The sequence below is a fragment of the Salmo salar genome, chromosome 01 (genome assembly GCF_965601325.2).
Source record: "Salmo salar chromosome 01, fSalSal1, whole genome shotgun sequence".
In the NCBI taxonomy this organism is placed as follows: Eukaryota; Metazoa; Chordata; class Actinopteri; order Salmoniformes; family Salmonidae; genus Salmo; species Salmo salar.
This window is the reverse complement of record NC_138291.1, coordinates 142,663,710-142,679,018: the sequence shown is the minus strand read 5'-3', so window position 1 is coordinate 142,679,018 and position 15,309 is coordinate 142,663,710. Positions and strand designations below refer to the sequence as shown.

The following is a 15,309-nucleotide window of genomic DNA, read 5'->3' as shown; positions in this document are numbered from 1 at the left end:
TAACCCTAGAATAGCTTCACAGCATGTGTTCTCTGACTTATATAGACAGCAGCAAGTTTCTCCTTCAGAATTTTGACTTTAATAGTGTATTTATCTTAGGGGGTGGTGGGGCGGGAGCGTACCCCCACCCCACCCCCCCCCGATGATGAGACGCCCCACCCCCTGATTATCTGTCATTTAACGGTTTATCAAAGTCCCAAGATCCTGTCATGGCTGTGTGAACGGTGGATTTCTCTTTTTTATGGAGTCATTAATTTCATGTGGATCATTAGCTTCTATACACATCCTGTGTTTTGACAAATGCAGCCTGGGAATTATGTACATAATGTCCCTCCCACGGCCATGGCGCCGCCATCGTCGTAGGCCCCCCTTCCCATCCGGCAAATGCATCACGTGATAAACAGGGAAGTGCCCCCCCCCCCCCCCCATATTACCCAAATGTGTTTCAAGGGGTGTCTCTGCTCAGGCCCATCACTCCATTGCTGTAGACGGCTCATTCAATAGCAACCGCGGTGTCGCTGTGACACATGTGGCCATTGACAGCGTTTTCATTGTGACTATTGGTGCGTTTGGGGGAAACAGCATTAAATATTAGGTCTGTATGATAAATGATGAAAAGGTGAACATCCTCTGTAGCCACAGTAATATTATGATCACATCTGATGTTGCTTCACTGTGACCAGTGATGTTTTGGGAGGAATAAGGGGTTCACGTCTCATTCAAGATGCATTTGGTTGGTTTTAGAGGATTGCTCAGATTAGTAATTTGTCTGTGGTCCCAAGGTTGTCGCTTCTGCATGAATAACTGCAATTGAAAATAGTGATTTTAAAACTTTCCCCCTGAAATTCACTCTGTCCCAAAAGTATTATTGGGCTAATGTCTTTAAAATCCCTTTACTGTGAATAAGTCATTGCAGCAAGTAATGGAATTTTCAGGATGAAAATGGAATTGAAACCATTGCCTCTAAACACCTCCACTATGTTATTGAACCTGGGGTGGAGACGATTGTTGTAATGTTATATTTTTTGGCGACTCATTGTAAATGTGGATGATTCACCCATATGTTCTCAGAGTTTATTGCTCTGGTGAAAGCTTAAGTGAGAGGCAGGAGCATGAACTCCAGACAGCCTCACTTTGTAAAGCGCTAATATCTAAAATGCTTCTTATGACGTACTTATGAAGTCAATCTGGGAGAATCTATTGATCTGAATACCAAATCATAGGATGACTGTCTATGCCAAATCTGGCCGGACCAAGGAGAGAGGGGTACTTAAGTGCACGGTCCTGACCTGGCTCTCCTTCCTGCGACCCTCATGACTACTGCTCCAGACGCTCCCCAGTGTCAAAGGGCAAAGGTCAAACAACCCGCCCCAAGGTCACCCGACATTAACATTGCTGGGCATTTCATTTCATTTTCAAGACAACATAGTATATACACAAAAGATGAAATCCTTTTTAACAGTGGTGATTTTGTGCGGTGAAGGGGAGAGGCTAATTGAATAAAACTCTGATTTAACTGCCAAAGTATTTTCTCTGTTGTATTTAATCAATACTTAAGACTCATAATACCCCAGGTCATCGGGAGAGACATTTCCATAATCAATGATAAGAGGCTCTCAAGTTCAGCAGGTTATTGTGCTCTCCCTCCTTCCTCATCTTTCATATACTTATTTATTGTCAGGCTGCCTGTCAGATAGATAGGGAAAACACTACAGGAGCCCAGGAGGTATCGCAGCGGACTCTCAGCTGTGTCAGTTGCCTGGGTAACCAACCACTCTCACTCTCTCTGTGTGGCCCTCTCACTCAGAGGTCAGGGTGAGATCACTGGTGCTGTGGACCTTGGTTCAGGCCTGACCTGACGTAGCAAAGGCTCTTTCTGTGAGGACTTGTGATGACCTCATCTGACACTGTGCTTCTATGACCCCTCACTCTGGTCAGAGTGGTCATTTTGGTGGGACAGTTTTCTCAGACCAAGTAGCAGTAATGGAAAGGGGTTTGTTGTCAGATGGTTAAATGGTACCCAGGTAAAGCCACTCCTCTGTTAGGCACTTGAAATGTTCAGTATAGTGTACCTTTTGTAAAAACGGAAGAATGTGTAAAATATATAACGTTTTGTAAGATGGTAATGGTGGCATTGTAACACAATGTTTTCATACAAAGTGCATATTCAGTTGTTACGCATGTCGTTTAAGGTATGAATTGTAGATACATCAGCATATACAGTATATCAACAGCAGCTATGTATTCCTGTTGTAAATCATCACCTAGTGTAAGCCCCATGTCCTCTGTCTGTTTGTTCTCAGTGGACGTCATGGCATGTCCAGCTCCTGACTGTTGTTCTTTAGATTTTATTTCATTTCGTTTTATTTTTACGAGAGCCAATAAAACACACATTGATGCCCCGAGCTGTTAAACTCGTAAGAGCTTCAACAAAACTCCTCAGTCATTGGCCTGCCAATAAAAAATGAAAACCCATTTAACCCAGTGGAGGTGCTGTGGTCAGTCAATAAACCAAACAAGGCGGAGTGCAGGTTGGACTGGGCTGCGCAGGCCTCTGGTGGAGATGGCAAGGTCAGAGAAGAGATTGTAGTGAAAGGTTCAACAGACAACAAAGAACAATCCGATTATAATATGGATATGTGCAGACCTAGAAGTGTCTGTCAGGGGAGTGGTGAGAGAAAGTTGGAAAAGTCGTGCTTCTCTTGCAGTTATAGAAACATTTACGCATAACCTTTTGGTGTATGGTGTGTTGTGTTTGTGTGTCAATGTGGGGGCGGGAAGGACACTAGAGAGATCAGTGAAGTTGATTCGGCTTTGCATTTTCGAAAATCAACTGCAAGCCCAAATGACTTCGTTAATAAAGACCAATAGCAATTGTTCCTCCGTACATACAGAGAGAAAAAAAGCAATGCATGTGAAAGAAGCACGGTGGCTAGGAAAAACTCCCTAGGAAAAACTCCCTAGAAAGGCCAAAAACCTAGGAAGAAACCTAGAGAGGAACCAGGCTATGAGGGGTGGCCAGTCCTCTTCTGGCTGTGCAGGATGGATATTATAACAGAACATGGTCAAGATGTTAAAATGTTCATAAATGACCAGCATGGTCAAATAATAATAATCATAGTAGTTGTCGAGGGTGCAACAAGCACGTCCGGTGAACAGGTCAGGGTTCCATAGCCGCAGGCAGAACAGTTGAAACTGGAGCAGCAGCACGGCCAGGTGGACTGGGGACAGCAAGGAGTCATCATACCAGGTAGTCCTGAGGCATGGTCCTAGGGCTCAGGTCCTCCGAGAGAAAGACAGAAAGAGAGAAAGAGAGAATTAGAGAGAGCATATTTAAATTCACACAGGACACCGGATAAGACAAGAGAAATACTCCAGATGTAACAGACTGACCCTAGCCCCCCCGACACATAAACTACTGCAGCATAAATACTGGAGGCTGAGACAGGAGGGATCAGAAGACACTGTGGCCCCATCCGATGGCCCATAATGGGGCCTGCAGCTTTTCCCTCCTCATGTATGAGAGGAATGAGGATAGGGGCATATGATCACATTCATTCACTAGTCTTTACACTATCTCTGGTATCGTTGACTAGTAAACCTTAACAAATGATCTGTAGCAGGATGTGGTCACGTGTTCTGTACTGTAACTAGAAGCTAAGCCTCCAGGATGCTGTTTGATTTCATTACAGAAGGATGTTCTCGGTTTGAGAGAGAAACAGGGAAATAGTGACAAGTTTCTATCATGTATAGTAACTTTCCCAGGCAGAATCAGGTCCATATACTGTGAGGCCCTGTTCCTGTGTGTGAGGTGATGCATCAGGCTGGCGGGATCTCGCCTCTCTCTCACCTCTCTCTCACCTCTCTCTCACCTCGCTCCCAGCACACACAACAAGCAAACAGACACAGCTCCTGTCTATTCTCAGGGATGCACGGCCCTGCAGGTCTCTCAAGCCTGTGGCAGAAACTAGGCCACCATCTCAATCATGCTCTGTTGACCTACTCACTTACTGACCCTAGACGGGATAGATTTAATTGATACTTTTTAACTCAATATCTAGATATAAATTCACAGGTGCCTGTTCATTTATCAAATTCATTTATTCTCAAAATATCCAAAGGCCAAAACCTGTCAAAAATGTAAAGGGTAACTTAACAACGTCCTCTAAATCTTTATGGCATCATTGCAATACTTTGACTCCTCAAGTCAATATCATAAGAGTATACCTTAGTAACAGCATCAGCAGCATTAATGTACCACTGCACGTCAGGTTGTCAAGGATCAGAGGTTGTCAGTTGTCCTGAGGTGTCGCCGTATGGCCTGATCTGGCTGCAGGGTAAGGAGGAGACTGACCCTGACAGCAGTTGGCAGCTAATTCCCTGAGCCTCTTTGTTCATTAACAGCCCGTGTCTCCCTCCCTGCTGCTGCTGCTGCTGTCTGCTGGTTCTGGCTCATGGAGACGCCCGTTAGGGGCCCTTTTGTAATCCTATAAAGAGGAAAAATACCAATTTGTCACAATTTGTCTCACAGCTTTGTAGGATGTTAAAGAGGGGGTTGATAACTCCTCTCTCTGCCCACCACCAGCCCCCATCACACAAACTCAACATGGGATCCTAGCTGACTGTCACCTACTACAGATATATACTGGGATCATTGGAAGGGTTAAAGTGGCGGTTGGTGCCGTTCAAGATTAGGGATGACCAAAAAAATGTTTTATGAGCACGGCCTTATTTCTATTACAGCATATTGGATGACTGTCATTCATATTCCATTCACCCAGCTCAATGTAACATCGATATGTTTAGGCTACTATATATTAAACTAGAATTTGCTCTATACCCATCATGAGGTTGCTACAACCTAGCCACAGGTCAAGAGACAAATTGGAGAAGTCAAGGTGACAGAGTGACACATTCAATATCGCCTTGAACACTCTTGCCTGCATCTGATCACTCGCACATACAGTTCATTTTCATAGCAGCCGTGTATAGCACCATCACTTTGCTCACATCTACGCGATCTGCCCCTCCCTTCACTTGTGGACTTCACAGCACAACACACAGCTGTCTGTGACCAGGCGCAATAACCTCTCCAAGCCAAACCTTCATACCATAACCGCTAACCTCTACACAGCCTACAACATAGTTGTCACCACATTAATGTTATATGTAACAAACTAGAACTAACGTGTTAGTAAACACACAATCCAATCCATGTGTACAATCACGCAAGACTGTGTACAGCAAGCAGTTTAACAGTTACACAGGCAGGCCCCGGTGGCAATACCTTAATAAAACCGAAAGCTTACCTTGACTTGGAAGAGTTTCAGTGTTGGATAGCCTTAGCCAGCTAGCTAACATAAATAGTACTCCTTTCTGTTTGAGTCAGGTTGTTGAGTAGGCTAAATTAGCTGCATTACCTAGCTAAGTAAGTAAAAGGTAAACTAAGAAGAAAAAAATATGATGAAATATAGCTCTCCTTCTCTCTCACTCTCTGCTGCTTCCCCTTAATTTTTTTAGAAATGAATTTGTTCAAAACTGTTAAACTACTGTCTTTCTCTCTCTTTGAGCCAACTACTCACCACACTTTATGCACTGCAGTGCTAGCTAGCTGTAGCTTATGCTTTCAGTACTAGATTCATTTTATGATCCTTTGATTGGGTGGACAGCATGTCAGTTCATGCTGCAAGAGCTCTAATAGGTTGGAGGATGTCCTCCAGAAATTGTCATAATTACTATGTAAGTCTATGGAAGGGGGTGAGAACCATGAGCCTCCTAGGTTTTGTATTGAAGTCAATGTACCTAGAGGAGGACAGAAGCTGGCTGTCCTCCGGCTACACCATGGTGCTACCCTACAGAGTGCTGTTAAGGCTACTATAGATGTTCATTCCAAAACAGTGTGTTTTAATCAATTATTTGGTGACGTGAATATATTTATTATCGTTTCATCTAAAAAGGATAACTTTTGTAATGTTTCACTAATTTTATTTTTCGAAAATTCACGAAGGATGATGGTCCTTCCCTTCCTCCTCTGAGGAGCCTCCCTGGTGTGAGGCTACTGTTGACCTTCATTGTAAAACAGTGTGTTTTATTCAGTTATTTGCTGACGTGAATATAAGTTAGTATGGTTTTATCTAAAAAGGATAACTTTTAAAATGTTTCTCTAGTCAAATGTTTATGAAATTCACTGAGTTAGATGGTCCTCCCATTCCTCATCTGAGGAGGCCACTGAAGGGTTATGTATGGCACAACTTTTATTGAGTACTGGCGAAGTAAGTTTAATATGAATGTTACAGTGTCTTATAAACTTTAGATCTTTACAGAATAAGAAAAATATAGAATGTGAATGAAAAAAGAAACAACACAGTGCATTGGTCTCTTGGTCTTGCAAGTGAAAGAGGTCTCTGTGGAATGTTTCTGGATTTAATTACAGCCCGTGTCGTCTTTCAATGGACAGATCATTTTATATTTATTTATGTTTAATGGAGGGCTGCTTCATAGCTTTCTACTTAATTCCTGAATTCAGTAAGAAATAGAGTATACGTCACATGGAATAAGGAGTGCAATGAAAGTATGAGGCTGGGGCTGTATTTTTAGAATTGGTCATTTGATTTCCATACCAACTTAAGGACAGATGAGGAATTTATAATATAATGATAAACAAATTATAATGATAATGGCATAGGGAGAAGCAGAAGCAGGCCAGCCAGACATTCTTAAAGTAAACCATTATAGAATTACATACTTAAGGATCAATCCATTTTCCTTCCAGAAGACCCAAGACTCAGGGAAAACGCGCGCATGCACTCACACGCGCGCGCACACACACACACACACACACACACACACACACGCACACACACACACACACACACACACACACACACACACACACACACACACACACACACACACACACACACACACACACACACACACACACACACACACACACACACACATAATTTAACCTTAAGTTACCTCTATTCTCTATTAAAATACAGTAGGTCCACAATAAAGGCACAGTGGGACACAAAGTAATTAGTACTTCAAGAATTAAATGCAGAATGAGCTTTCCAGAGTTATTGGAGTGGTGCTGTTGACTTATTGATCAATAGACAGACCAAAACTCCAAACCGTGTTGCAAACAGCATGGATCTCCTGGAATGATCTGCATCTGTGACACGCTGACTCATGAGAATCAAAGACATTTCATTGGTTTTTGTACCACAGAAATACTCAAAGCTGCCAATCAGCAACATGTAGAACACGGCAGAACATCAGCATAGTTAGGAGCTGTATAGATGGAGAAATCAATCTATCAATTGGTCATTCAGAGCTACCCAGACCAGAGAGGAGGTGTTTAGGCTGGTTCAATACATTGGACCCACAGTGTGATAATTAATGTGACAATGACCTTAAATAATTCAGTTTGCTGTATATGTTTGCGGGGACGACGACAGGAGTGTTAAAGCAAAGCAATCCACAGTCCCCACAAAGCAATACTTCACACGTTCTAAGCAATTTCTTCACAGGGTCACTCTCAGGCAGATTATAATGGGTCTATAAAGTCTGGTGACCTCACAGTCTCTCTCATTTACAGCCAATGACTTTAAGTGTGTCCAATCCAATCCTCAGGTATTTATTGAGAGGGAAGCACAGACCTGCTCTCTAAGTAAATTGAAATCTTTCCTCCCCCTTGGGATATCTTTTCACCTGAATCCGATGACTTGAAAATAGCCTCAGGACTTGAGGGAGGCGGGGGATCATGTACTTAAGTGCCCGGGAATCTAAATATATGTATATTTCTACCAATATTTGAATTATTCTATATCATTAAAAAAGTGAATATTGTCGTTTTAGGAGTTATGTTTGATCGTCTTTTGAACAATTGAGATAATACTCAATAGCTAATGTGACGCAAATTCAGTTGTTAAACATACATTTAGACCATACAAGAAAACGCAACTTGATGTATGTGAGCCACTTCTCACATGATGTAAAGTGTGGGTTTGAACCATATAAATCTGTACACAAACTCCCTCAGCCGTTGGGAGTGAGTGTCCTGCTCTGTGGCCCTCCAAGGCACTCTGCTGCAGCTGTATAAATGGGTTATGTGTGAAACGTAAGCTATGCAGGTCAGAATGGGAAAGAGTCCTGCTAGGCAAATAAACAGTGTGATGTAATAACACAAAGAGACTTTCTCAGCCCTTCCAGGCTCAACCCACACTTCATTACCAATGAAACAAGTTTAACCCCATACAAGAACTCTTATGTCCCCATGGCCCCTTTCAATGATGAGGCATCAATCAAATAATGGTAAATATGCTGTTCAAAAGGTGCACTTTAGTGTGGTCTATGGTGGGTTATAATGCAGAAAGATGGATCCTAAAATCAATACAGGATATTCTGTAGAAAGGTGTCAGCGTTTAGTATTATGGATCATTTTGACAGATAAGCGGTGGCTATTTTAAGATGAAAACGTTATGGTTTTGCCAATCGATGAAGGGTCCACTCCTTTTAGCATGGTCCCTTTTCACAGAGCATTCATCTTTTTAAGTATACTTAAACAGGTCACACCCGATTCTCTGGATAGACTAATGGTGATTTCCGAGGCACAATTCTCTGTCCATTCAAGGCTAATTGTGGATATCTAAGTAAATGTAATATTCTTAATGCTTCGTTTTGCATTTTGTCCCCTCAACCCATGAGGTTAACACTCGTCCTGCTTTCATCTAATCTTTTGTCCAGGGCATTACCCTGGATGGATTGAGAGAGAGCAACAGCTAAAGGGAGAGGAGAGGGTCAGGTGGTCTGGTCCCTATCCAGAGTGTCAGGTGGTCTGGTCCCTATCCAGAGGGTCAGGTGGTCTGGTCCCTATCCAGAGGGTCAGGTGGTCTGGTCCCTATCCAGAGGGTCAGGTGGTCTGGTCCCTATCCAGAGGGTCAGGTGGTCTGGTCCCTATCCAGAGGGTCAGGTGGTCTGGTCCATATCCAGAGGGTCAGGTCGTCTGGTCCCTATCCAGAGGGTCAGGTGGTCTGGTCCCTATCCAGAGGGTCAGGTGGTCTGGTCCATATCCAGAGGGTCAGGTCATCTGGTCCCTATCCAGAGGGTCAGGTGGTCTGGTCCCTATCCAGAGGGTCAGGTGGTCTGGTCCCTATCCAGAGGGTCAGGTGGTCTGGTCCCTATCCAGAGGGTCAGGTCGTCTGGTCCATATCCAGAGGGTCAGGTCGTCTGGTCCCTATCCAGAGGGTCAGGTCATCTGGTCCCTATCCAGAGGGTCAGGTGGTCTGGTCCCTATCCAGAGGGTCAGGTCGTCTGGTCCATATCCAGAGGGTCAGGTCGTCTGGTCCATATCCAGAGGGTCAGGTGGTCTGGTCCCTATCCAGAGGGTCAGGTCGTCTGGTCCCTATCCAGAGGGTCAGGTCGTCTGGTCCCTATCCAGAGGGTCAGGTCATCTGGTCCCTATCCAGAGGGTCAGGTGGTCTGGTCCCTATCCAGAGGGTCAGGTGGTCTGGTCCCTATCCAGAGGGTCAGGTCGTCTGGTCCCTATCCAGAGGGTCAGGTCGTCTGGTCCATATCCAGAGGGTCAGGTCGTCTGGTCCCTATCCAGAGGGTCAGGTGGTCTGGTCCCTATCCAGAGGGTCAGGTCGTCTGGTCCATATCCAGATGGTCAGGTGGTCTGGTCCCTATCCAGAGGGTCAGGTGGTCTGGTCCATATCCAGAGGGTCAGGTCGTCGGGTCCCTATCCAGAGGGTCAGGTGGTCTGGTCCATATCCAGAGGGTCAGGTCGTCTGGTCCCTATCCAGAGGGTCAGGTCGTCTGGTCCCTATCCAGAGGGTCAGGTCGTCTGGTCCATATCCAGAGGGTCAGGTCGTCTGGTCCCTATCCAGAGGGTCAGGTCGTCTGGTCCCTATCCAGAGGGTCAGGTGGTCTGGTCCATATCCAGAGGGTCAGGTCGTCTGGTCCCTATCCAGAGGGTCAGGTCGTCTGGTCCCTATCCAGAGGGTCAGGTCGTCTGGTCCCTATCCAGAGGGTCAGGTCGTCTGGTCCCTATCCAGAGGGTCAGGTCGTCTGGTCCCTATCCAGAGGGTCAGGTCGTCTGGTCCCTATCCAGAGGGTCAGGTCGTCTGGTCCCTATCCAGAGGGTCAGGTCGTCTGGTCCCTATCCAGAGGGTCAGGTCGTCTGGTCCATATCCAGAGGGTCAGGTCGTCTGGTCCCTATCCAGAGGGTCAGGTGGTCTGGTCCCTATCCAGAGGGTCAGGTCGTCTGGTCCATATCCAGAGGGTCAGGTCGTCTGGTCCATATCCAGAGGGTCAGGTCGTCTGGTCCCTATCCAGAGGGTCAGGTCGTCTGGTCCATATCCAGAGGGTCAGGTGGTCTGGTCCATATCCAGAGGGTCAGGTGGTCTGGTCCATATCCAGAGGGTCAGGTCGTCTGGTCCCTATCCAGAGGGTCAGGTCGTCTGGTCCATATCCAGAGGGTCAGGTCGTCTGGTCCCTATCCAGAGGGTCAGGTCGTCTGGTCCATATCCAGAGGGTCAGGTCGTCTGGTCCCTATCCAGAGGGTCAGGTCGTCTGGTCCCTATCCAGAGGGTCAGGTCGTCTGGTCCCTATCCAGAGGGTCAGGTCGTCTGGTCCCTATCCAGAGGGTCAGGTCGTCTGGTCCCTATCCAGAGGGTCAGGTCGTCTGGTCCCTATCCAGAGGGTCAGGTCGTCTGGTCCCTATCCAGAGGGTCAGGTCGTCTGGTCCATATCCAGAGGGTCAGGTCGTCTGGTCCCTATCCAGAGGGTCAGGTCGTCTGGTCCCTATCCAGAGGGTCAGGTCGTCTGGTCCATATCCACTTCTCTGCTTCCTTCATCCCATTTTATCGATCGCACAGCCTCATGAAACACTGTTTTTGTTGTTGGTCCGATTCTTTGAGAATCACTGATTGCTGTGTCTATTTGACATCCTGTTTCACACTGCCAAGGAGAAAAACATCCACCAAAGCCATGGAGGATGAAGTATTTCAGCACCTGCGAATTTGATTTGACGTTGAGTTCTTGTTTGGGTGCTTGTGATAGTGCTTGGCATTTCCACACGTTGACACAGTTCTCTCTGTCTTGTGGTTTGAGGGATGCAGACATGTAGATGAAGACATTAATGGTCCAGCACCTCCTTATTGTTATATAAACCAAGTGTAGAGACAGACAAGCCAATCTCAGATTGATTATGCTGTTACTCTCCATTGATTGTCCTGCTGATCTCCTCTGAAGTGTGTAAAAAACAAGAGAGAAAGTATTATTCAGGAAGAAAATGACAAAAACACTAATTTCTATTTGTATTTATTATTTTCTACCATGAAGAGAGGCGAGTGATTGAAGAATTGTTTTTTTTAAATTAATTTCATGGATTATTTGCTCATTATGCATTAATCATGGTGCCCCATCTGGAGGGTGCAGGCGTGACTGTGTGAGAAACAGCCATTCTGATCTCAATTAGATTATGCCTCTCCTCTCCGTCAAGCCATAAATCACTTCTCCAAAGTGAAATTAACAGTTACTGGAGCGCATTAATAACCCGCGTCAGGCATGAGGGAAGGGCAGCCACTGGAACAACCACCCATCTCTCACAATGTTGAAAACATCATTTTGTTTGTGAAATATCAACATTTCACGCCAAGGTTGCTGCCCCCCCCCTCTCTCTCGCTCTCTCTCGCGGCGCTATGACAGGGAAAAATGACGGTACGTAGAGCACCAAACATCCACTTACCCGGTCACCAAACACTGGCTGCATGTGCAGCGTGTGGTGTGCGCAGCAGCTAAACCAGACCGCGGTCCATATGGGCTCGTAGCTGAACACAAACTCAGTCCACATAACAATCTCTCTGGATGGAATACCCAGGATAGGGGATGTCTTAATCCCAATGTAAAGTCATTAAATAGATCATAATTATTTGCCCTAGAAAATAGCTAATGATTATTTGCTTAAAGCTAGAATCCATAGCGGTGAAACTGCCACGTCCGTTTGCGATATGTTACGTCAAACAATAAGCACTGTTTTTACCATCTGCCATCGTCGAACATCATTGCACGCAATAGAGCAGCAGAATAACAATGTTTTAACCACTATGCTAGATTCTAATTTCCTCAAAAGTTAAAATAATAACAAATGCTCCAGGGGCAGCCAATGAGGCTGTTTTCGCCTGTGACAGATCTCAACTTTAAAGAAATAGTATAAATAATATTAAGATCGACATCAACAACACAAGAATCAAATCAAATCTAAAGAAAATTGTCACGTGCGCTGAATACAACAGGTGTAGACCTTACAGTGAAATGCTTACTTACAGGCTCTAACCAATAGTGCAAAAAAGGTATTAGGTGAACAATAGGTAAGTAAAGAAATAAAACAACAGTAAAAAGACAGGCTATATACAGTAGCGAGGCTATAGAAGTAGCGAGGCTACATACAGACACCGGTTAGTCAGGCTGATTGAGGTAGTATGTACATGTAGATATGGTTAAAGTGACTATGCATATATGATAAACAGAGAGTAGCAGCAGCGTAAAAAGAGGGGTTGGGGGGGGGCACACAATGCAAATAGTCCGGGCCGCCATTTGATTACCTGTTCAGGAGTCTTATGGCTTAGGGGTAAACACTGTTGAGAAGCCTTTTTGTCCTAGACTTGGCGCTCCAGTACCACTTGCCATGCGGTAGTAGAGAGAACAGTCTATGACTGGGGTGGCTGGGGTCTTTGACAATTTTTAGGGCCTTCTTCTGGCACCACCTGGTGTAGAGGTCCTGGATGGTTGTTATGTGTTGTCATCATTATGGGCCATATGAATAATCCTCGCGGCTGTATAAATCCAGAGATAGACATTGGTTGCAGTCCAAACACTTAAAAGACACACCCTATCCCCTCAGCCCTCAAATTAAGTGGACACTTCTGATGACATGACGTCTGACGAGTATACACTTTCAGGGCAAAGTGCAAGGGAGGGAGGAAGGAATGATTTTTAATGGACCGCCCTTGCCTGGAAATTCGTCACTAGCTCATCCCGCGATTATTGTGTTTTCAGTCATCGGTAGCTTGTGGGTGCTTCATATGCGCTACAGTCAATTATGATTGCATGTCTTCTTATATTAACTATATAATTATTAATATACGCCTACTGTATGATAGCTAGCAAATTAATTAGCTAACTAACGTTAGCCTGCCTAGCTGGAACTTCTGAAGAAGGAAAATGTTTTATTTCTACAATTTCCAAAAGCTAACCAAACAAAAACATCATTACTTTACAAAAGATGTTTTTGTGCATTAGTAGCACGATTTTGAACCTTTTTACATTCATTTTTACTTACACTCGTATGTTGATTTATCCATATTGACGTTGAGGTTTTAAGTTTCGGCAGATTTTTCTTAGCGGTCATCGCAAATTGAATTATGGGTGTTTCAGGCTTCGAGGTGAACATAATTGTACACTCGCAAACTCGATCAAAAATGAGGGCTGAGGGGCTTACGTTGCGAACTTCCCTTGTTTGGCTAATCGTTTGGACCTTTTGTCCAAGATGGTGACGGGGATTCCCACAAGGGCATAAGGCGAGGGTAAAGGGACAAGGGTGTGTCTTTTATGATTTTGAAACGCAGCCATTGTGTCTTATACTGTACCCTCTATCACACACTTCCAATGCCTTGGAGGCAGTCAGTTGTGGCCTGGCCAATAGTGTTACTACACAAGGGGCAACAGATAGTGAGATATGAGGGGTAATTCTGCTGATTACCCAGGTGAAAGCACAGGGGCCCTGTGATTTATGAAGAGCACTTAAACCCTTTGTGTCGTGTACATCACATCTTTGATAGATTAGAAGTGGGACATTGAAATGGAAATTACTTCGGGGAAGCTTGACCAGGGACTGTGGACCACCCCTGACCTCCCAGTGAGACCACAGGCTGACCGTGCAATCCCTCAGAGAAAGAGTGACAGAGAGAGAGAGAATGGAGATGGGGTAAGATAGGTGAGAGTGTAAATAATGTATTGAAATACCTGTTTGAGATTGATGAGATTAAGACCAATCTACCAATCAATCAATGATACACGAAGCAAGTTATTTTTAGTTCTCTCTTGCTAAGAGATCTCCCTTGCCACCACAACGGTTATATTTCACCGACTGGTATTTCACCAGCTCAACAAGAGATGACTTATTTCATTATTTTAACAAGAGCAGAGCAGCATGTTTCTATCCGATTAACAAGACCTTTCAGTCACATAGGATGAATGAGGAACAAGAGCCAGGAACCAGGGACCAGAGACATTGTACATTACTCAGAGATGAGAGAGAGAAAGATAGAGAGAGAATGAGAGAGAGTATGTGTGTGTGAGAGACAGAGAGAATAAAAGGGTGATAAAGAACAGTAGATAGAGAGAGAGAGAGAGAGATGGATTCTGGGACTGAGGAATTCCCCAAACCGCTGATTGGTCGTCTTACATCTGCCATGTGAACCAGAGGAAGGGCCTTGTTCTGTCGTTGTCTCCCAGCAGCACTCTGACACCACCATCCATAATTAATGGCATCATTTCCATTAGACTATTGACTAAACAAATACATAAATCACACAGGCCTGAGTCTATAGACGCAGACATATTTAATCATGTTCTAAATAATGATTACTGTTCCCATAATACAATCGTTATTTTCAGCAGTTGACTTGAATTAATCCTCTGTCACTGTGCCATCAAATACAGAGAGAGAGGTTGAGAGCGAGAGATGCAGAGAGATGGAGGCATAGAAAGAGGGAGAGGCAGAGAGAGGGAGAGGCAGAGAGAGAGAGGGAGAGAAAGAGAGTTTGGAAGGCTAACGCGTGAGTGACAGTGATAGAGAAAAAAGACATGGGAATTTGGGGGCCACTTGTCTCTTTACGTGGAGTGGCAGGTGAAAAGTGGCTGTCAGAAATGCACTGGATATTTGCTGTTTTGTTTATCAGCTGGCTGGCGCTGAATAAAAGAGGAGGAACATGTATTGCCTGTCCGTCTGTCTTTTCATCTGCTCCCTAAATGGGTCTGGGGATTGGAGAGTGCAGTTTATCCCCTCCATTCCCCCTGACAGAGAAACCATTTAAAGCTCACCGCCAAGGAGACAGCAGTCTGTCACCAGAGACACCGCTCAAATCAACTCCTCAAACGCTGCTAGCCTGTTTAGCCATGGCACCGCACGGTGCTCTGAGTTTCATTAGGTTGTCGCCCCCCGCCTCATTTTCCTTGTCTTACCATATGTGAGCGATACATTACCATGACTCCCATGGCTTCTCTCTCCATTTTATCTCA

General features: G+C 44.9%; 1 long non-coding RNA gene across 1 annotated transcript; it reads right to left on the bottom strand.

The window, feature by feature from the left end:
* Window positions 1-446: 446 nt before the first annotated feature.
* On the bottom strand, window positions 447-13,555 carry LOC123725150 (uncharacterized). The gene is made up of 3 exons (XR_006757546.2): window positions 13,349-13,555; window positions 12,612-12,842; window positions 447-4,487 (listed from the first exon to the last, which is right to left on the bottom strand). It is a non-coding gene; the product is annotated as an uncharacterized LOC123725150 (long non-coding RNA).
* Window positions 13,556-15,309: the final 1,754 nt, after the last annotated feature.